General features: G+C 43.6%; 1 long non-coding RNA gene across 2 annotated transcripts; it reads left to right on the forward strand.

Annotated features, from left to right (window-relative positions):
- Positions 1 to 18: 18 nt before the first annotated feature.
- Positions 19 to 23,306, forward strand: LOC135308213 (uncharacterized). 2 transcript variants are annotated; one of them, XR_010368755.1, is made up of 7 exons: positions 19 to 135; positions 8,350 to 8,418; positions 9,564 to 9,650; positions 12,452 to 12,588; positions 12,994 to 16,053; positions 17,514 to 17,583; positions 21,547 to 23,306. It is a non-coding gene; the product is annotated as an uncharacterized LOC135308213 (long non-coding RNA). The 2 variants fall into 2 exon arrangements; XR_010368754.1 differs by lacking the exon at positions 8,350 to 8,418.
- Positions 23,307 to 23,336: the final 30 nt, after the last annotated feature.

The raw sequence follows: 23,336 nt of genomic DNA on the forward strand, positions 1-23,336 counted from the left end.
TGTGTTTTAAAGTGGGATAGAGGATTGTATTTCAGCTCACAAATGACAATTCTGTTCACTGTCAGGGGTTTGTTTGGATGAAGATTGCAACAAAAACGATGTTGCCTGAGCCCAGATGAAGCCTTTGGATGTCAGGTGATTTGGAGCTGGGCTGGCCACACACCAGCCAAGTCTGGGTTTAATGAACCTGCTGGCACCTCTGGGTGTCCTGTGGGACCCTCAGCTCTTCACTCTCTCTGCTGCTGAGGCAAACTTCTGCATTTGTGATAGTGCTTTTATTCAGGTGGGGCTTTTTATTGAGGATATTTGCTGGTTTATAGCTCTGTTTCTTTCTCCTTTGCCTTTCCTACCCATCACAGTGCCTTTCCCTTGTTGCTGTTGTGCTGGAGGTGAGCTCTGCTGTTGATTAAACAGGGATCAATGCAGAATTCCCTCACCATTACCCTGTACATTTTTACATGGGAGCAATTTATGTTTTGATTTACCATCAGCTCCTGCAGATCAAACTGCTCCAAAGGTGGGAACACTAATTGCAGTTGTGCTCTTGAAGGACTTGACATAACATTTAATTCTGCAAATGGCAGAAGTGCTGAAGAATTTGGAGTTTGGGTGTGCCACACATGGAGATCTGCATATTTTTACTGGCAAAATGTAAATGCAGTTATTCTTTACTAGAACTTAATTTGGGCAGCTGAATCTACCTGAACTGGAGCTGGGATGAGCCACATCTGTGCTAGGAAGGTGTTTTAGCAAGGTTTTGTATTTCAGACAGCCCTTACATAAAAATGATGAGTTAATAGCCTTACCAGAATTTCATGCCTTCATGCCCACAATTTAATCTACAATTTATGGTGGCATCCAAACCCTGCAGCTGCTACGGGGAGAAAACTTTTGTTCCTACCTTAGGAACTGCTCAGCATTTCCCTTTTGTAACTCAGCAGGGTGAAAACCACTGGGGGAAGATTCCTTTTAAAGGGCTGGAGAGCAGCGTGGTCACTTTGGCTCCTCTCTGCAGGAAGGGAAGCAGGACCCCACATCTGCAGGGTTTTTGGAGGTTTTGTAAAGCCCCTCCAACAGGAGAGGGTCATGGAGGGTCCTCAGTGAAGATACTCAGGAGCATTGTCACAAAATTCCTTTCAAGGATGTGTAATGAGGAGCTGGATCCCCCTGCTTTGACTCTGAGGTTACTGAAGTGAGTAAGAGCTTTGAGATTTTAACTTCCTTGCTTTTCAGTGGCAACGTAATTGTATCTGTGGCAGGAGATCCATGGAGTGACATTCAAAACAGGAACAATATTCCTAGACTGAAAATATCTTGGCAATAATTAAAAAAAAAAACCATCCAAACAGAAAAGTGATAAATGGTGATGCCCTAAAATAAAAAAACCCACACATTTTTTGGACAAATCTCTTCACCTAAGCTATGCAAGGCAGAGAGATATCCAGCATGAGTGTTTGTCAGGAGACTTTTTTTAGGAAACAATATTTTGAAAGCATCAGAGATGAGGTCACCCATTAAAATTGGCAAGCTGGCCATGGAATTTCAACACCTTGCTTCTCAGAGATGCCTCACTCACTCTTCCCCAGTTTTTTATTTTCCTTGGTGTGCAGGTGATCCCAAGGCAGCCGTGAGGGTTGTCCCTGTCTCGAGCAGTGTGGAAGCCCTTGGGCTGGGCTGGTGAGAGGGTTTCATCTGCTGCTTTTTTAGGGCAGGATAAATTACAGGTCTGCCTAAAAGGGTTGTGCTGATGGGGAAAATGTACACTGGTCACTGCTTCAAGAAGATGCATAAATTGTAGGATGAATTAATGGTTTGTGTTGGAAGAGACCTTAAAGATCATCACAATCCACCCCTGCCATGGCAGGGACACCTCGCCCTGTCCCAGGCTGCTCCAGCCCCAGTGTCCAGCCTGGCCTTGGGCACTGCCAGGGATCCAGGGGCAGCCCCAGCTGCTCTGGGCACCCTGTGCCAGGGCCTGCCCTCATAGGGAACAATTTCTTCCTAATATTCCATCTAAACCAACCTCTAAACACTCACACCTTTCCTTTTCCACTGGGGATATTGTGGAGGGTCCTGCTCAGAGCCACTCCCTGTAATGGATTTTAGAGACACGGAGCTGGGTCTCTCCTGGAGAAGATGCTGAGCCTTCCTCAGAGAGGGAGAGCATTGCAGGTGTTTCTCACACTTCCTTTACTCCCCGTGAAAAGTCACAATTTTCATCAAAGTTGCAGAGAAATTTATGGCCAAATCTCCCAACCCCAAAAATCTGATGGTGTGGGGATGAGACCAGGCTGAGTGTTTGTGGGAAATCCCACCACTGAACTCAGTCACACTTTACCAATGCAATTCTTTGGATTTCTTTAGCATAAGATTAATGTAAAATACATCTAGAGCAGGAAAATCAGCTGGTTCTCAAAGCCCCAGCTCTTGGCATCCCAACAATTTGTACTGATAGCTCCAGGCTAACTATATTTTTTCCTGACAATTTATGCTGCTCAGCCCAAAGTAGGAGATATAATTTGTCTGTAGATTCATGGACAGAATGGAGAGTTGGCTTCCAGCTGGATCTCAGGGCTCCACAGAAGGACTCTTGCTGTGGTCTAGTGCAATGTTGTTCTTTTAGCATCAGATTTGAGCTTTAAAACTCTTCATTACAAGAGGCATTACTTAGATTCCATTTTCAATGTTATTTATTGTTATTTCTAAAGCTATTATTTGGTGCATAACATTATTCCTTCGACAGTCAGCAGGTCTGAACATGAAAATGTTGAGATGCAAATTGCTGGTATCTGGCACTGAATATGTATGTTTGAAACCAAACTCTGCTACTTGTGAATAATCATTACTCTTAGCTCTCAAATCTCCAACTGTTTAAAAGACAAAGTTCATTAAGTTAATTACAATTTCTTGATGGCAAATCATCTTGTTGGCAAAGTCACTCTCTATGGGAAAGCAGAAAAAGCTGCAATGTAGTCAGATGCCGCTGCAGAAAGTGTTAAAAAAGGCAAAATGTTTGAAATTAGTGCATTTTTAAACTCAGGGCAAAGGCAGTGTGTGCCAGTCCCAGGTTCTCTGTGTCTTTCCTTTTGTCAAAGAATTGATTTTTGTGTATTGTTTTTAAGTCGGCCACTACAATGGGTAATTCATCATCACTGGGAGATAGAAACTCAAGCAGTCCCCAAAAATAATTGAATTTTTCAGAAATTCTCTAAGGGGGTGAAAAATCCATAACAGCCATTAAATCCTGCTCTTTGTAGAAGGAATATGAAATATTACAATTATGTTCAAGAAGAAAGAAAAAAACCCTCTTTAATTCCAGTTGCTGAATCTAGCAGGAATAATTCCATGTTTTGTTATGCTGCTCTTCAGTTTCAATGGAATTGGAATGGAAAAATGTGATAACACATATCAAAGGATGGCATTTATAAAGGGAGAGGGGAAGCTGTTTAGGAATTCCAGACTGACAAATGCAGGAGATTACAGCCTTGATCTGGAGCTGTGCTGGATCTGCACATGAATTGGTGCTCCACAAATGAGGAAGAGCTTGGTGCCCGCCCCATTCTGGCATTTCTGTGGGATCTTCATTTTTAGAACATCTCCAGATCTCCTTTGATCTCTGCCCAGCTGTGATTCCCAGGATTCGCTGTGGAATTTCAGGCCATGGGAAGGAGAAATACCCACCTTGGAAAATCCTTGGATGCTGCTCTTGGAGATGTCACAGTGCAGGAATGGCACCAAGAGCCTGAGGAGGATCCAAGTTGGAGCTCTTTATCAACCAGATGTTTCAAGGCAAGCAGGTTTCCAAAACACCTGAGGGAATTAAGACAGCATCTCCAAGGTATTTTGTTCCTTTCCTCATAGCTGTAGAATTTGAGTTGCCCATCATCTTCAAAAAAGGATCAAAATTCTATATAATTCTGGTGGTTATCAGGAAGACTTGAGGTCTAGTGGTCACACCCTGAATATTTGCTATCCAGGAGAGATATCACAAATATTTGTGCTCAAAAAGGGCTCACAAAGATTAGGAGAAGGATCCATGTTTTTGGAAATGGGCTTACACTGGCATGGGTTAAATGGGAAAGGAAGCAGATATTGAGGAGTAAATAGAGCTGTGGTAATTTATTACAAGCTGTTTTTTCTGTATACATAATAGCATGCTGTAAAGCAATAGATCATGTGAGATGAAGCCATAGCATGACAAGATGGATCATTTAAGATATTAAATGATGCTTTTCTGTGTACTGTTGTTATCCAAAGTCTATTAAAAAAGTCTCGGACAGGATATTTTTTGCCATCACTCTTGTGTGCTTAGACCTGGCTTAGCAAATCCACTGCATCATTAGCTTCTGCCCGAGTTTAGCTTTTAGAACAATTTACAGTTCTGAAACCATTTCAATGAAAATTGTCATTTTATTGGTGTGTATTACGGGGAAAAAAAAATAATTTGGGAACAAAGGAAGGAAGTGCCCATGGTGTGTTATAGGATCCATACTCTAGTGGGAAAATGGTGTGGTTTGAGATCAGATACAAAGATATGATTTTGTGTTGGCTCTTGAGATGCTTCCCCTGCTGTGGGGGTTTGCTTTCTCTCAAAGAGGGTACATACCCCAAACTGTGTGTGGGGCAGAGTGGGGACATGATGCAGGAGCGTGAAGGAGGAGCAGTTCATTTTGAAGTTCTCCTCTGATCCTCCAGGTTTGGTTCTCAGTGTGAACACACCTTTAAGGCAATAAATCCCAGAACCCAGAATGGGTTGGGTTGGAAGGGAAGTTAAAGATCACCCATTCCACCCCCTGCCATGGGCAGGGACACCTTCCCATGGTGTCACCTTCCCACCTGGATCCCAGGTTGCTGCAAGCCCCAGTGTCCAACCTGGCCTTGGAGACTTCCAAGGACGCAGCCAGAATACACCAGAATATTTATTTTAATTTAAACCCAGAGTTATTTCAGTGATAGCCAAGAAAATATTCACTGGGTTTGACATTATCTGTCAGATTTTATCTGAACCTGTCCCTAACAGTGACTCCCGGTTCTGGCTTGAGGGACTGTCACAAAGGAAGGGTCACTGAGTTGCCATCCTCACCACCCCCCTTGGAGAAAGGGAAGAGTGACTGCCAGTAATACCCTTGGCTTTATGAAGTGGAAACATCTTTATTTACAAAGGGCACTGGGATCATAAATTTGAGGCAGGGTTGATGGGGAGCTGGGTTATAACCCGAGGGGGAAAGCAGCGCTCACTTCCAGCCACCCAACACCCAGCTGAGCTTGGCTCTACGACAGTAAATCTTGGCTCTTAATTAAACTATGAGCTCTCATTTTTGGCTTTTCCCAAATTTTTTCAAGGGCTGTCTTGCACTTTATTTTCCTGCTTCTTGTGTCTTGTGGCATTTTGTGTTTCTGAGGGGTGTTATGAGAGGTGGGATTGTCTTCCACTGAGGAATTAACTACTAGCCAGTGTTGAAAGAGGGATATAGGATTTCATGGACCAGCAGGCTAATACTATGTGAAATCCTATTTTCCTATCATCCAAGTGTCTACAGAATTCCAAGTTAATGTACTTTATATTATATGGTTGCCACCTGTTTATATTATCAGTAGTTTGAATATTTAAGCATGACACACTCCATTTCCTACCAATTTGTCTGTGTTTCCAGAATGGATTCTCCCAGTGTTTCCATACTTAATTGTTTGTCTCCTTTTTCCCCCTAAAATGAATATTGTGGCCTAACATGACTACATTTAAATTTTCATTAAAAAATTATATAGTCCACAGCACAGATTTAATTGATCACACCCTTACCTGGCATAAATCAACCCAAGCAGCATTAATCCTAACAAGATTTCTCACCAGCTGAGGATCTGCTCCTGTGGATTTTTGTGTTCTCAAAGCCAGGGGAAGAGCAAATCTTCAAAAACCATCTTTGAAGATGGCTCCCTTTGAGCTGAAAATCACATTTTGCCATCATATGCACATTTGGGGAACATCATAAATCTCACGTAAGCAGCCCCTGGTTTCGGTGCATACATTTAAATATGTGATGATCCCAGGGCCCGTGGAGCACAGGCGGGTGGGTGGGTGGGTGTGAACACCCCGACTCACACGGGGTCGTTGGATCATTCCTGCATCTGGACTAATAAATGGCAACTGCAGTTAATGGAGAACAATGAATCCTGGAACAAAGCGGGGGAAATCTCAGCGCATCTGCTGAGGGAAAGATGTGCCGAATACTGATTAGGAAAGAGATCTGGGAGTTGTTGGGGAAAATCTCTAAAGCATTCAGCTTAATGTGCAACTGCAGAGAAAAGGGCAAGCAGAGCGCTGGCTTGTAGTGCTGGGGGAAGGCAATATAAATCAAAGCAGCTGCCTTTGTTTCCATCAGGCATTGTTTTGACATCACCCAAAGAACTGAACTTTATTTGCTATTGGCCACTCTGGCTTCAGAAGAATGTATTTCTTACTGGAGGGGATTTGCTGTGCACTAAAGTAAATTACCATCTTCTGCATTTTAAGATAAGGCAGAGGGAGAAACAGAACAAAAATCAGCTCATTAAGAAGTAAAGCGACCACTCTGATTGGGGCAATTGTTGTCAGAGAAGAGCGGTCTACAACTTGACCTGAGGTTCAACTCCAGGAAAAAAGAGAGGATGTGGAAATATTACCTAAAACATGGTTAATTCAGATTGAAAAATAAGTGTTTTGTTGAAAATCTCATTTTGTGCAACTCTAAAACGATGTGAGTTATCGCTACAAAGACAGCAAACGATAGAGGAAAATGTAACTGCTGGGGAATGAAAAGACCAGAATAATGAGCTCAGTGCTCTTATCTGCTTACCAGCATTTGGACTTTGTCATGTTTTCATTTTACAAGATTCCCAGACCAAAGGAGGGACGGTGCTTAACCCAAAACTTAGAGCAGAACCTGCTGCAGCTTTTGGGACCCATTCTCTCAGGGCTGCCATCACAGTTCCCTGCATGGAGAAGTTGTTGGTTCAGCCATAAATAATCCTTGATGGTTGGAAACCTGGAGTGCAAAATTCCAGCTCGAATTCAGCCACGAGGGCTGTAAAATGAGACATAAATAGGTGTTTTAAACAATAAGAATTTGTGTTATCTATTCCTGCATTCAGTGGGGCTATGGGAACCTAACACATTTTGTTATGGCCTCAAGCTCCACCAGGGGAATTTTAGATATTAGGAAAAATTTCTTAAAGGGTGACCAGGCACTGTCTGCCAGGGAAGTGGTGGAATCACCATCCCTGGAGGATTTAACAAATGTGTGGATGTGGCACTTGGGGACACAGGTCAGTGGTGGCCCTGGCAGTGCTGGGGAGATGGTTGGACTCAATGAGCTTAGAGGGCTTTTCCAGCTTTAATGACTCCTTGGTTTTTACTGGATTGGAAAAAAGATCTAGAATATTTATACTCTTTTCCTCTTTATGCACTTTGAGCTTTAAGTCCCTCCCATGGGCTTGTTAAAAATTACTCTGTTTTCTCCAAAACCTTCTCCAAAGAAAACTGAGGGTGTGGCAGGAAGAACAGCTCTGAGTGCCCTGTGTGGCTGTGCTGTGTTTGCAGTGCAGCTTTGACAGCTGCCCTGATGTGTTCCCTCATCCCTGGGTACCTTTCCCAGAATCACTGAGGCTGGAAAATCCCAGCAGGACCAAGCTGTGCCCGATCCCCACCTCGAGGAGTGAGTGCCACCTCCAGGGATGGGCTCTCCAAACCTCCCTGGGCAGTTCCAAGGCCTGAGCACCCTTTCCATGGGGAAATTCCTGCTGGTGCCCACCCTGAGCCTCCCCAGCCCAGTCTGAGGCTGTTCCCTCTCCTCCTGTCCCTGTTCTCTGGGAGCAGAGCCTGACTCCCTTCTCCTTTCAGGGATTTGGGCAGAGCCACAAGGTCCCTCCTGATCCTCCTTTTCCCATTTTCCATTTCTATCCAGCCCCCAAACCCCTCAGAACATCTCAGCATCACCAACCAGGAACTTCTCACCTTCCTGTCTATCCATCCCCTGTCTCAATTTCTGACTCTGATGTATTATTTTTTAGAATTATTCCAATTGAAGTCAAACAACGGGAATAAATTAGAGAAGAGTGGTGAGCTGAACAGTTTTCACTTTAAAAGTATTTTAATAATCAGCAAAGTCACCCATGTATAGTAATGATAAATTGCTTTGCTACAGGGTAATATAAACTTTACAAGTATAATAAATATTTCTGCTTGGCCAAGAAAACTGAAAAACTGGAAACTGCTTAAATATGTGCATCAGAATGAATGAAGATGAAAAACTGGGGAATATTTTTAAAATAGCTTATGTTTTTTGTAAATTCAATCTCAACTTGTCTTTTCAGAAACAGGGATTTGGGTCACTGATGTGTTTATGGTCTAGCTGAAATCAAGGAGATTTTGCTATCATATAGGTACAAAACTTAGATTTATTTCTTTTCATGTTGCTGTTATTGAGATGGGATTAAAAGACTCAGGGTTATTTAAAAGAAATATGTCCATTTCAGATTTTTAAGATAGAGATTTGCTGGTGGCACAGAGTGTTTTTGAGTCAATAAAACCCTCTTTTTTCATAGGAGACCTCTGGTTTTTTTTGAGAGTTACAGATGTGATCCATATTAAAGACAGTATTTATTAGATACAGAATGAGATTTTAATAACAGCCCTGGAAAATTACTTGTTAGAAGTTCCCACATCCCATCAGCAGCCAAGGGATGACAGAACTTAATATTGCACTACCAGGAATAGCCTGATGTGAAAATACAGGTAACAAAGAAGAAAATGGTAATAATTTTATTAGGTCTTTTAATCCCATTTATGGTTGGTTGGAAGTTAACAGGGAGAAAAGGAAGAGCTTCACCCCACTTGAAAACTGGGATTCCAAGCTGGCTTCCAGCTTTGTTCTCAGTGCTTGTGACACCAGCCTCTCACTCATTCCTCAGAGGACATTTTCCAGCTTTATTCATTTTTCTCCCCAAAGTTATTACATTTCTCTCCTGCTAAGAAACATCTAACTTCAGTCAGAGCATCCAGCTGCAACAGCCTGGATTTCATCTGTCTCTTTTCCCCCTGGATGCTGTCAGTCACTTCCATCCCAGCAGCCCTTTATATCAGACGTGTTTCATCCAGGCTTTCCCAATATTTTAAAGAGAGATGCAGTTTTTATATGACTTTAGAATAAATGCCAGGGCGTTCCTGCCTCTGCCTGTGTACGTTTCCAACGTGGTTTTCTTTTCACTGGCTTGTATTGATTTTTCCTGTGCGTCTTTTGTTTTGCTTTGTTGGTAGAAGTGGTGGATGGGGAAAAAAGCTTTCCAGTTTCTGCTTCTGGTTTTATTTCTTCATCACCTTTTCCCTTTCTCTCGCTGCATCCCAGCTCTGTCTCCACAGGAGTGACAAGGCACTGCTGAGGGTTGATGTCACCAGTATTTGCACTTCCTCTGAGAGGGACAAATGTCAGGGAAACAGGTGCAGAATAATCTTCTGCCAACACCATAATCCCCATTGTGAAAGATCTTTGCAAGGTCAAATTATAACAAAGGATTTGTATATTTTGCAGATCTGGCCCTGGAGAAGAGTGGCATCATTCAGCTTATCCTTAGGACAAGGAGAGCTGGAAATCTGAATCGACCTTTTGATCTCAACTGTAAGTTTGAAACAAAATCTTGCTGATTGTCTCCTCCAATTTTGTTTTATATTTCCTTCTGTATTCTTTGATATATGGGTATGACTTCTAGAAGTGCAATTCCTGTCAGGAATAAGCAGCATTCTGTCTTTGCCCCTAATAAAGGAAGGGTGCTGTGCTGCAGGAGGGTTTTGGGTGCCATTCTGGTTCATTGCCCTCTTCTCCTAACTTTTAAACTCTGCTGAATAATTTCACTCACTTCTGATTTCTGTCAACACTGCAGACAAAAATAATTCTCTGCAACACAGCATCTTTTTATTTCCTGTGTAGCAGATAAGACACTCAGAGCTGGGAGGATAAAACTGAGAGCAGGTTTGTGTGCTGGGGTCAGAGCTGGGAGCACGGGCTGACCCCTTCCCATGGCCCTTTTGGGGAGCCAGTGCTCCGTGCCTTTTGCAGCCCAAATTGACTTCAGTGCAGGAAGCAGCACATTCAGGAGTCTAATATCCAAATAAAGATGATTAAAGGGAGCAACTGCAACCCATTCACTCCCTCATTTTGTAAGAGTACACACAGACTTGAAGCTTGATTGCCAGGGATGCTCAAGAGGTACTTACAGCACTCCAAAATTGTCTGTGCACGTCATGGATGCTCTTGGGATCAAACCAGCTCCCTGTTCCTGCCTGGGCAGCCTGGAGCTGGCTGCAGAGTGAACCAGGAGGTCCTGCCAGGTGTGGGGCACTGTTGGTGACCTGATCCTGCCCCTTCCACCCCGTGGTCACAGCTCCCTCCTGCTCCATGAGAGGTGGGGAAACCCACTGCTCACCCATAGGGGAATTTTGGTTTGGTACTGATTTGTGATGTGATTTACTGAGAACACAAAATTTCATCTTGTCTGTCAGGAAGAGGAAATTAGTTTTTGAAGTTCTCACTTGGTATAGAACCCAGGGAAACTCCATTTCTTTCTTTACTTTTTCTTGGACATGAACAAATCCACGGATCCATTGCACAGAATGGAGGTGGGTCATTCCCTGCTCACTCTAGAAAGGCCTCTGATGATTCCTCCACTTCTTTTTCTGCTTCAAACACCCACTTTTTTGCTCTTGCTGCCATAAACAGTGCTGGTATTCCTTCTTGGCACAGCACAAGCTTTTCCTGACGGGGCAGTAAGAGATTCCCAGAAGAAGGAATTCACAATTCCCACCCATGTTGGGAACACCTCACGTCACTTCTCTGTTTGCTCAGGAGAATGGTGCAGGCAGTGGGGATTAATTAGGATTGATTCCTGCTGTCTCAGTGGCACACATGGATTCTCCTATAATTGAGAGAGATTCCAGTGATGGAATTGAGCTGATTAGGCTGAACAAAGTAATGTTGCATCCACATGCATCCTGCCTCCATGTAATTAGAATTGTTGGTCTTCCAACTGGGAGCAGAACACTGGCAACTAAAGGATTCTGTTCATATTTAGGAGCACATGGTTCCTTCTCCAAAGTACTTCTGGTCTAAAAGGCAAATTAAAAGGTGAGAACAGCAAGAGAAAGAAGGAGGTGAAGGATTTTCCTCAGATTGTATCAGGATAGTGGATGAATTGGGCAGAATGGAAATATCCAGGATTTCTGGTCCTGCGTTTTTCTAAGGCTTTAAGCCACTGGAGTACAGGCACCTTTTAATTTATGTTTTTATGTCTCTCTGCCTTTAAAAGCAAAACTAAATCTACTGGCTTGTAAAGGGGGACTGAAAGGATGCCAAACACCCGTGCAGGTGCATCCAGCCCTGCATGATGGCAGCTTGCTTTGAAAATCTGCAAATTGTCAGTGGATCCATAATGGAAGCACACAGAAGTTGGTATTTTATTTGCAATTTGCTGTCTAGGAAAATTCTAGCAAATCTCTTTTTCTTTTTTTTTTTTTTTTTTTCACCCTGAAGAGTGCTGTCCTTAGTCCTGGACAGGTGAAATTTCATGGCAAACCTCCTTAAAAGACAGATTTTTTTTTTCATGATTTATTGAGGTATTTGAAAGGTTTATGGCAAAAGGAGCTGTGCCATCCCACATTTACATAAGCTTCTTATGTCAGACAATACCTTTGTTTGTTCCTGAATACACCACGTATTTTCCCTCCATGTTTAAATGTGGATTCACATCAGGGGATGATAAAAGCATTTGAAATTAAATGGTTCCTGAGTTAACCACAGCACCTTCTTTCAATTAGGCCTTCATACATTATAATAATCCCTATTTTGAGATTATTCCACTATGTAAATGGAAGATTATAAGCAAGAATGATGAGAAAACCCCTCTCCCCCACCCAATTACCAACTTATCCTCTGAATCTTTTCCTATAACACCTTTCAACCTACTTGGATCCAGTTCTGCCTTTACCTCACTGAGCCTCACAAATGTTACACACTGATGAAAAATTTCTGGGCACTGATTTTAAAACAGTTGGGTTTTGGCAAAATTTTTCACTCCTCATCAACACCTGGGATTCAGAATTCAGTTGAATCAACTGTTAGAGCAGGATGTGTAATGAGCAGCTGAAGGAAGGGGGTAGGGCTCCCTGAGGATGCTTTTATTTTATCAGTATTTTCTGGAAAATGCTCACAACTGAATTTACCCTAGATACAAAAAGGAGTTTACATGCAATACCAGTCTGTGTGTTTGTTTTGGTTCAAATCTGAGCGATAAAGGCAAAAATATATATTTGTTAGAGATGCTGCTTAGTAGTCATGGCCTTTCAGAGCCCTGTGGAGGGGAATAATGCTCTGCATCATCTTGGATTTGTGCTTTGCCAGTTTATTTCTTCCCTGCATCCAAACAGCTTTTGTAGGAGCAGCTGTAGGCTGGAGACTGTCTCTGCATCTCCTGAGCAGTGCACGTGAGGCTGGGTGTGTTGGAGGGTGAGGCACTGCCCTGCAGGAGAAGGAAGCTCCAGCTGAGGCACGAAACTTGTTCAAGGTGATGAGAGCTCCTTGTGGCACCTGAGGGTGGCTGTGTGTGAGGAGGGCTGGAGGAAGCAGCATGGGGAGGGGATGAGACCTGGAGAGTGATTTTTTACATGGGCAGGCAGCGATGGATAACAGGGAATGGTTTTAAACTCAAAGGGGAGGGATTTAGATTACAGATTAGGAGGAAATTCCTCCCTGGGAGGGTGGGCAGGCCCTGGCACAGGGTGCCCAGAGCAGCTGGGGCTGCCCCTGGATCCCTGGCAGTGCCCAAGGCCAGGTTGGACACTGGGGCTGGGAGCTCCTGGGACAGTGGGAGGTGTCCCTGCCATGGCAGGGGTGGGAGGTGGGACTGGATAATCTTGAAAGTCCTCCCAACCAAACCACTCTGGGATTCTCTGACCCTGCTCTCTTCCAGGTGTCTTGCTGACCCCAGGACTGGCTGATTGTCCGTGGCATCACCTGCAGAGGGACAGCAGGACATTTATCCCATGTCGCCCAGCAGATTCTTGGAAAGGCTCAGGTCACTTTGTGCACTCAGTGACACAAACAGCGATGAGCTCACGAAACACTGCACATCATAAAACACCTCCTTCATCTCTGCACGGCTCTGCTTCCCCAGCCCTGGTACTTTTTCTAAATGTCTATTTAATGTCAGCTTCATTTGTTTTAATTCACTCCAATATTGCAAACCAGCAGCAGCTGAAACACCTATTTCTGCAATTAGTGCAATCTTGCTCCTGCATGATAATCTTTTCTCCAAGCTGCTGCCAGCTCTGAGAAGTGCACTTAGAAGAGAACTGGCTCTCAGTTTGACTTCAGGGTAACTGGAAGTGATGTAACTTTCAGGAGAAAATACTGGTCCAAAAATACCAGGTAATTTAATTTTTGGGTGAAGGGACAGACAGTAGAATTCCAGATTTCTCCTTTTCTGCGCTGAAATTGGAGGTTTAATGCAGTATTCAGTAATAAAAAGCTGTCTCTTCATCACAGGGCTTTGTTCTGTCACTGTGCCATGCTGACCCAGTGCTTCTCCTGTGAATTTAGGAGTTATGGTCAAGCTCTTAGCTGACCTCACCAAACCTTTGTAGCTTCTCCAGACTGAGAAGACTGCTCCAGGAAAGAGCTTGTGTATCCTGTAGGGAAGGGCAATCTTTGCAAAGAAAGGTCTTCTCTGGGTTTTATGTTCCCAGCACAACTCTGACACTGATATCTCTTCTGAGGGTCTGATGAATGCTCACTGATTTATTTGGAAGCTCCCACAGTGACTTTGCCCATGGAGCCAGGTCTGCAGCTCACCAGACTCCTTCCACAGGACCTAGAGAGGGCTTTTGGTGTTATCAGCCTCAGGCAGTGCAGAGCAGCACAAAACCAGCCTGGAAGAATCCAGCTGGAATTCCAAAGAATTTGTGCCAGCTAAAAACCCAGGATTATTTCACAGACCAGGACATGTGGCTGTGGTGCTTCCAGAAGAAACAAGAGCTTGTGTGTCACTACAGCATCACTCAGTGCCTGGCCAGCCCTGGCACGGTGACACACCTGGTGGATTGGTCACATCCTCTCTCCTGCAGTGTGGGAGCTTTGCTGGCTGGGTTCAGAGTTGTCACAGGCACATAAACAAGATTCAGCACCTCGTGTCAGTCCAACACCAGTGACCATACTGTCATGGAGGAGCTCTGGCACCAGGAGAGGGCACCACAAGTCCTGACTCTGTCCCAGTGTGGCCCAGGGGTGGAATTTCCTACAATCCAACCCTTTCTGGTCCTTCATCCCCATGTCCAGCAGCACCTCATGATCTGACTCCGAATTGTCGGGGTTTTACCCAAAAGATCTTGCAGCATCCAGAGCGAGTTAGACTTTCCTGCAGCTATCACTGAGTGGACAAAGCTCCTCCAGAGCTGCCATTCCAGGCTGGCATTACCCAGAGCATTGATTAGCAGCTTCAGCAGAGAGCTGGAGAGCTCCTTGAGAGGAGGGAACTGCAGACAATCCCGCTCCTCCACAAAGGTGTGAGCTTCATTAGCGAAACAGCGCCCGGGAATTTGCCTTTCCTCTTTTCCCCTGCCGAGGCTGTGTGAATTGGCTTGTGATGGTTTTGTTCTCTGCTGAAATCTTGCAGTCTGATTTACAGCCTTTGAACAGGCTGAGGCAAACTGTGCAGCTGAATAAAGAGGGAGGGAGCAGCGAGTGCACCAAGGGCGCTGGGGAGAAGCAGAGAGGAGCTGCTCCATGGATGGACTGCAGAGAAGGTGGGGTAGAAAGCCCTCAGAGAGATTAATCATCTCTTTTGCCCTTTTTGCAATCAGACACATTTTCCTGGCCTGCTCACACGAGTCCATGTGTCTGCCAGCTGCCTCTTGCAAGCTCTGAAAGAAGTCATTGAGTTTCTCTGAGAAAACTGCCTTGGCTCACGGGCTCAGAACATCAGACTGACTCCACACAGGGCTGGAGCTCCAAAAAACCACTCTGATCTGCCAAACAAGGAACTGGAAGGATGCATATTACCCCAGATGAAATAACACACTTGGAATTATTATCCCCAGCCTTACAGCACTGAGAGTTTTTGAATTTCCTCAGGTCCTTCAAATCACCACTGTCTTCCTGACATGGTTTATGTTTTCAGGTCTTTGATCCTGCAGCTTCAGGAAATGAATGAAATGGAATTTAAGAAAATGAAATGGAGAAACATAAGGAATGTCTTCACAAAATTTGCACCAGGGAAAATGGGGTATTTCCTCAGGCAAAACCTCTGCTATTCATTCAGCAGGGTGATGCTGCACATGCCTACAGGTGGGTACAGGAATTCACACCAGCAGGCTGTCCTGTGGATATGGCCATCCTAGGAAAGCCTCTGTGAGAGTGATTTTGGCTCTCTGTGCTTATTTAATCTATCTCCAAAATAACATCCTCATCTTTATTCAGCTTTGAGGCTGCACAGAGGGATTCCCTCTCTACCTGCCCTCCTTGCACATCCAGGATTCAGCAGCCTTTGGACAGCCTGTTTCCATAACAACAGAGGAGGAAAAACCTGAGAAATACTGGGTAACTGCACGCAGTTGGAGTGGCCTCCAGAGGGGCACCAGGCTCCTGAGCCCCCCCAGGCTGGGAGGAGACCCCAGAGAATTCCCTTCTCCCACCTCCCTTGAGGGAAACTTCAACTCTGTCGAGGTGGGAACCGGAATGAGCAGCTCAGCTCTGACCCTCACACAGGGGCTGATGCCTTTGAGCTCCATCAGTTAATTTTTAACCATTATCCTCCTGCTGTGCATCCTCTCTGCCTCCTCTTCTCCAGGGCAATAATAGACTCAATGCCCCCCTGTGCAGGCTCTCCAGGCACCCCCTGCTCCCTGGGCACCCTGAGCTGTGTTTAAAGAGCACCCAGAAGTTGTGTGGGAGCCCCAAGGACAAACCTCCCTGGCCAGTGAGACCTTCTGAGTGCCAAGGGCATCGTGGAACCACAGAACAGAATCACAGCATGGTAAAAACCCCCTTTATTCTATAAAACACACACTTGTACTGCCAGCATTCCCCATTCCACTGTCATTGTTTGCACCAGCCCCTGCCTGATTTCTGTATTTTTGGATCTTGTCTCAGGAGTGAGTACACAGCCCACACAACGCTGAACTCGTGGTCATTACTGCAACAGAAATAATAATAAATTATTCTGCAAGGAAAACAAACCCTGTGCAAATTGGGCAGTGAAGATGTCTCTCTAGCAGCTTTAATTTAAGGCAGTTTCTTGGTTTTTTGCTGGTTCATAAGTGACTTGCTCACTTAATGAGCAGAGGTCTGATCAATGAATCCCTGTTTCACAGGGGTATCACTCCTGATTTATCCCAGCACTCAAACCATGCTCCTCTCTTACTCAGCTGTCTTTTTTTATTCATTCCAGCTTGTCTTTGCCCTTTCTGGCATCCCTAATCCAGAGGCACAAGTGAGAGCACTTACTCAGCACAGGTGAAAAGGCAGCTGCCAATTAAATCCCTGTAATTCATGGTCCTCCCCAGCCCAGACAGAGCCCTGGAGTGGCAGCAATCCATTTATCCTCTCCTTGGGTCACACTCCAAGCCAATAACCTCATCAGTGTAAACACCCTTAAGCTTCCTTATCCCCTTCATCACACTTTAAGCCATATTTTACTTTCTCTTGCCTTTTGCATGCTGAACTTGCAGTTCCTCCATGGCCTTGCACAACTTATCCCACTGACTCTGCAGTCACCCCACAGAGTGAGTGCAAGTCTCTGGCTTCCCTCTTTTCCACCTAATTACCTCATTTGCTTTGGTGGACCAAAACCAGATTTTCTGGGAGGCACAAAAGTAAAGTTTCCCTGGCCATGAAAGGAACTAATGCTTAGGACAAAGATAATTATTTCTCTTGAAGGATAAAGACTTGTCATAAAACTGCATTGTATTTCACCTCATGTTGTCATGATCAGTTTCTAATGAGTTAATACACGACATATTTTAAAGAGAAAACATAGTTCCTATCTAAGACTACTCAATTTTGAGCTGCATTGGTGAATTAATGTGTTAGGAGCCATCACAGGTGCCCCCAGGGGTTATCTCAGCTTTATTACAGCAGGATTTAAACCCAGCCTTGGCTGGGTGGTTTGTGACCACATCTAGGCCTGGTTTAAAGGAGGCTTTGTCAGTATTGGGCTTGTCACAGCCCTCAAAACCCTCTCTGGAGATCCACACCCATAAATCTGCAGCTTGCTCAATGTTTTAAGTCCTAATAGCATCTCTTAATAAGAAAACACGAGTCAAAACACTGAAGTGTAAGTATTTCTCACTGGGTTTTGGTTTATTCTCTTCCCTAGTGTATGAATCACTGGCCGCATTCACACCTCCAACCATTGCTTTGAATATTTCAGGGATTTTAGATTTTTTATTTTTAATTTGAAGACACTAATTTTTTTTTAATTTTATTCTCTCTCAGCTGCTTGTGATAAACACAACTCCCTGTCCCATTTTACATTTCAATGTGGAACATTAAAAATGTGTTTCAGGTAAGTCAATACTGCCTTCTTTTGAAACACATAACCTGCTGGGAAATTGGAGTATATTTCTGACTCTTAGAGCTTTTTAACCAGTACTGCTAATATTTAATTGAAATTTAAATAACATTAAACAGCAAATCATTCCCTGGTGAATATCTTGTGCCATCAACATGTCACCTTTGGACACATGGTGACATTTTTCAGGCTATGCTGAAGTGTCACCTACAGTTGGGGAAAAAATGAAATCCATCTGGGGTGGATTTACATCTCCAGTCTGGCACCAGAAGAAGCTGAAACACCCCCAAATTTCGCCAAGTCATTGGTGTTCCAGAGCCTTGTTTTGAGAGCTCGGAGCTGTGCCAGAGAGCAGCAGTGACAGCAGAAATTAAATTCCAGCGTGTCCCTCTGCCCATCTGGAAACAGCAATCCAGGCTGGTTCCCATTGACCTCACAAGATTAATTGGCAGTTAATTGCCTTTATATTCTAATTTTCCACCTAAGGGCCCTGTAGTGTTTCAACTGCTGGGCCTGCAGAAAGAGATCTTGGTGTGGAATTAAAACTTGTATGAGTGAAACAATTCTGATCAGAGGGACCTGCTCATTTTGAGGTCTTGTTTTATCTTTTCATCCCTGATTACTGCAGCTTTGGAGAGACAGGTTAGCTTACAAGGATTTCAAGGATTTCCTTTCCCAGTGGTTTGTGTCAGGGGTTTTTGGCTTTGCTTTTGCTGCAGCTGCATTATTTAACATCCTTCTCTTTATTTTCAGTCAGTTCAATCTCTTGGCAACAAGAGTGGAGAACAAATTGATTTTCAAGAAATATATAAGATTATATGACTGACTATTGCAAGAAGAGAAAATGCAGTCCCTGAGTCCCTTATAAATTAGGAGATAATTAACATGTGAATGATGCAACTATTTAGATTGGACTGAGATGTTGCCAAGTAAAAAAGTCAGAAAAATTCAAATTTGAAAGAGTTTTTGTTTTATTTATAATTTGAAAGAGAATGGTAACTTCACCCTTCCTATTCCCCCCACCAAGAAAATGTGTAAGGCTTTCCATGTATTTGAGATGGCACAGGGAAAGGAACTCATTTCAGCAAATATAAGAGAATCACCAACAGTTTGAGTGTTCAGAGCTTTACAGAGGAGTGAATTTCTCTGTCTGGAAACAATTCCTTGTGGAGAAGTTCCTTTGGTACAGTGGTGATTGCTGTCATCCTGGCAAAATGATGCCTGGCTTGCATTCCTGCCCAGAGGTTGGATGTTGGCATGGGGATTTCTTTCTCTGCTGCTTCTCTAGGGGATGTGTGTGACTCCTCAGTGTGGATTATCTGCAGGGCTGTGACCTGGCTTGGTTCTGCCAGCAGGCAGAGAAATCTGTAGTTAAAATGTAGATTATAGGATCTGCCATTTTTCAGTGGTTACCCATTTGTGTTAGACGTGCATTTAGCAGGACACTTTTAAAATGTCCTTTTGGTGTGCATTTCACTGCTTTGGTGCATTCTACAGAGCCACTGCCAGGGAAACTCCTGAGAGCCCAGCAAAAAGGCAGGTGGCAGAAGGATGAGAGAGCAGATTCACCAAGCTGAAATCTGGGAGCTGTTAGAGATGATAGAGACACTTAGAAAAGGATCCAGGATGAATTTCCAGCTGATGGGAAGTGTAAGAGCCAGATTAACTTCGAGGAGCTGGAAGTCAGCTCAGCTTGGACTTCGTGGAAACTCTGAATCATTAAATCAGTGTGTAATTTAGCAGGAATCTCAACACAGAGATTCCTGGATTTGACAGATTTGGAGGTTGGATATGACAGGGGTTTTTCCCAGCTGGAATTACCCAGACAAGGATGCATTTGCAGGATGACATCTATCTCTCTTTGCTGTTGATTTCTGAGGGAGCAAATCACCTCCTTGAGGAGCTTTTTGAAGCCCCCAAGCAGGAGGTGGATGTTGTTACAGGAACTTTCCTGCTCCATCCCAGGGCTGGACGATGCAGCAGGGATAAAATGTGGAGTTTGTTACAGCTGCAGCCACTTCAGAGTTAGGAAAGTCCCATAACCAGTTTCCTTTTGCTGACAGGACTTGGATTAATGGGTTTCTTTTGAGTTCACCTTTGTGCATCTTTGGCTCTTTCCAGGCTCCTCTTGGCCTGGATCTGGTGCTGAGCTGGGCCTTTGCCACTGCTGGGCATCAACCTTTGTGATCAGCTGACAGGAACTTCTCATGTTCTACATCCCCAGTTCAATCTTTTTTCTCGAGCTTTAAAATGTAAAAATACTTTTTAAAGTATTTTAAAGAAAAATACCTGGTCTTGCTGTCATAATGGCCCATCACAAATGATTTACACAAGTAAGAAAAGTTTGCTAATGCAATTTTTTTTCAAACCAGAGAGTTTAATTAATTCTCTGCTTTGAAAAAAGTCACAAAATACAATAGCAAGAGAGACTTTTTATACCTATTTCATATTCTCTGCTCATTCAGTTCTGGATTTTGTACCCTCAAAGAGATAAGGTTAAACCTGTGGCTTTTAAATCCCTCTGATTTATGTCCCACCCAGAGTGTAGGGTCTCTGTAGGGATCCCAAGCCCATGACTTGAATTCCTTGTCCTTGCTCCATCCCACTGCATTTTCTGGACACTCTGGAAAAATCTCCTGCTTTCTCACACACAGCCAGCTGACCAAGGGATTAAAGTCACCTGCACCACCTCATTTCCTCTTAGGTTTGATCTGAAAGTTTTGGTAATATTTACCGTTGTTAAAATACTGAAAAAAAAAAAAAGCTAAACTGCCCGCACAGTCTATTGAAATTATTACTATATATTATCATCCATTACAAATATAATTCTAAATTATTATATATATTTATTTATTTAGATATATATATATGTATATATAAACATATATATATGTATATTAAACAAATTAATTTGGGTAATCCCCAGCACTTGAAGTCCTTATTTTCATTCTTGCAAGGATATAATTTTTGACCCACACTCATCACCCTGTCTTAGTGACAACATTTTCAGTATTTACTGTGTGGTTCTTATTTTTAATAAAATGTCTTGGCACGAATTTATATGTACATATGCATAAAAGATAGAAGGGTTTGATTTTTTAACAGTGTTTTCCCAATTATTCCATTTGATATTTTCATTTCTAGGGGTTTTTTTTTCCTATTGAATGTCTTGTCTGAAGGACACTGAAGAGGGATAAATCATTTATGTGCTCTCTTACGTGAGAATTGCCAATATTTTTAAAGAAGCCTCACACTGGTGGTCAAGCTATCACTTCCCTGCTTGCATAATAATTTTGTATAACTGCTCATAGCCTGACTGTGCAAAAAAATTGCTTTAATATTGAATTATTTGTATGCCGTTGTTTCCTGAGCCCTCTAGACTTCTAGAACTTTGTCTGGTGGAATTTAAAAGCATGCTGAGGTGTAATTGGAAAATGTGTATCATAGCTTGCAGTATTTAGAGGTAAATTGTCTGGGCTGAAATTGCTGATGCAGGTGACCTATTGAACACCAGTCACATTGAACTGGTACAGGCAGCACCAACGGGTTCAGCAAACACCCAGCTATTGTTTTGGGGCTTTTATGTGGACTTTAATGCAGGTCATTGTAATAAAATCAGCTCCATGGATGTAAAGAATGGGGGAATACAAATGACAGCATTAGCCAAGCCCACTGCTGGTGCCTGTCTGAGGAGAGCTGGGCCATTTCCTCTTCTCTCATGAAAACCAAATGAAGCCCAAGGCAATCATCCTGTCCACGTGTCTGCACAATTTGGGAGGGGCAAATTCTGGTTGAGCTGTTTGTGTTCAGAACTGTGACTGCTCGGGTTCAAGGGTAGCTACAGTAATCCTGTAAGTGTCTGTTGTTACTGCAGTCCAAAGAGGTTTGATTCTCAGCTAAAAACGTGCACAAACCATTTATTCACAATCCCTGCCTTTATTTTTTGTATTTTAACAGCATAGGTTTTTTGCAGGAGAAATTTTGTGGAATTTACGCCAGTTGACCTTGACAGGAAGAAAAAAAAAAAAATTACAAAGGATTTTATTCAGCAGTTGGTGAGCAATAGGTCTCATCCACATCACTGCAAAAACACCACTGTGCTCATGGATTGTCCAGGCAAAGGCTCCACTCTCCAAATCCCACCTCCACACTGGGCAGGGATCACAGCAACTGCAGGACCTCTCTGCTGAGGTTTTGTCCAGTGAGTAGCAGCTTTTGTTCAGGAATAGGAAATCTTTATTCCTGGGCCCCTTTAATCTCTTCCACAAACAAATGAGATCGATGCCGTTGTCCTGACGTGAGTCACGGCTCCATTTCTCTAAATATTGCAGCTTCCTCCTCCTGGGCTTCGTGCCAGTTCTTGCAGGGACCAAAGATGTGTTTCACACAGCTGTTTTTGTGAGGTGCACTCACTTGTCCTGATAAATATCCTCATTTCCTCTGCATGGCAGAGCCCTGGACAGGGGCTGCTCTCCCATCCTTCCCTGGGAGGACGGGGAGGATCTGGAGGGTGCCCAGAGAAGTTGTGGCTGTCCCTGGATCCCTGGAAATGTCAAAGGCCTGGTTAGACAGGGCTTGGAGCACCCTGGGATAGAGAAAAGTGTCCCTGCCCATGGACTGGATGAGCTCTAAGTACTTCCCAACCCAAACCACTCTGGGATTCTGTGGAAAATCAGGAATACTCTGTTGTGGCATCACTGGAGCTCAAACCATCCTTCCACAAATTCTGTGACAAAAGTGAGGTCCAGTTTTGCCCCAGCTTGGCTCAAGGGAATCTTCAATTCTTCTGTTTCTTCAATTCTTTTCTGCTGGATGAAACGTTCTCCAGAGCTCGGTCTGTCTGTCCTGAAGCAGAGTACAAACTTGTGTGGAGCTTGCTGGTCCAGCTGGGAATTAAACCTAAATCCCCATCCCCAGGCTGAGCTCTCATCTCCTGCTGTGCCTGTTTTTCAAGGAAAAGAGACCACGACCTCCTTTTTTGATGGAAACATATGGAAATATGTGCTTGGCCATAGGATACACGAGTCAGCCCACTCTGTGAATTGTTTTCCATCCTGATCTTTGGACCTGAACCTCTGGATGAGCCCCTTGCCTAAATGATCTTTCAGATGCACTGCGGTGCTCCTGCTCTTAAATGTTGTGGAGTTGTTTGGTTTTTTTGGATTTATTTGCTTTCAACCTAGATCTTGCTGCTTTCTTTCAGAAGGACTGTAGGAAACCAACTGGAAAATAAGAACCAAATATTTCCCTGAATTTGAGCCTAAATCTCTTGGTGTTTGCACAGCAGACAGGCAGCTCGCTGTATTTTGGTGTCAGATTTGTTATTACAGATTAGATCAATTGTCTGGCTGCAGTAGCAAGTCCCCCCCACCTTGTAATGCACTTAGTCAGTTGTGAAATCATGGACTCAGTGGTGGGAAAACCAGAAAATTCTCCATAACCCCTCCAAGCAATCAATTTATGCCCTGAAGCATGAGATTTGATTACCATTGTTATTATCTTAGCTTGCATAGTTACAAATGTTATTAGCAGTCATAAAATTATCCAGCCTTAAAAAAAATCAGATTAGAAAAAAAAAAAAAATCCCAACATTTCAGTCCAGGTTCTTCAAAGCCTGAATTCCTGGGATTGCTTTGAACTGTGAAAAATGGTAATTCCTTTAATTCTCTTTAAATTTGGTGTCCTTTGATCACGTGGATTTCTCCTGGACTCTCATAAGGAAGGGATAGATGAGAATTTTCTGGCAT

The sequence above is a fragment of the Passer domesticus genome, chromosome 9 (assembly GCF_036417665.1).
Source record: "Passer domesticus isolate bPasDom1 chromosome 9, bPasDom1.hap1, whole genome shotgun sequence".
NCBI lineage: Eukaryota > Metazoa > Chordata > Aves > Passeriformes > Passeridae > Passer > Passer domesticus.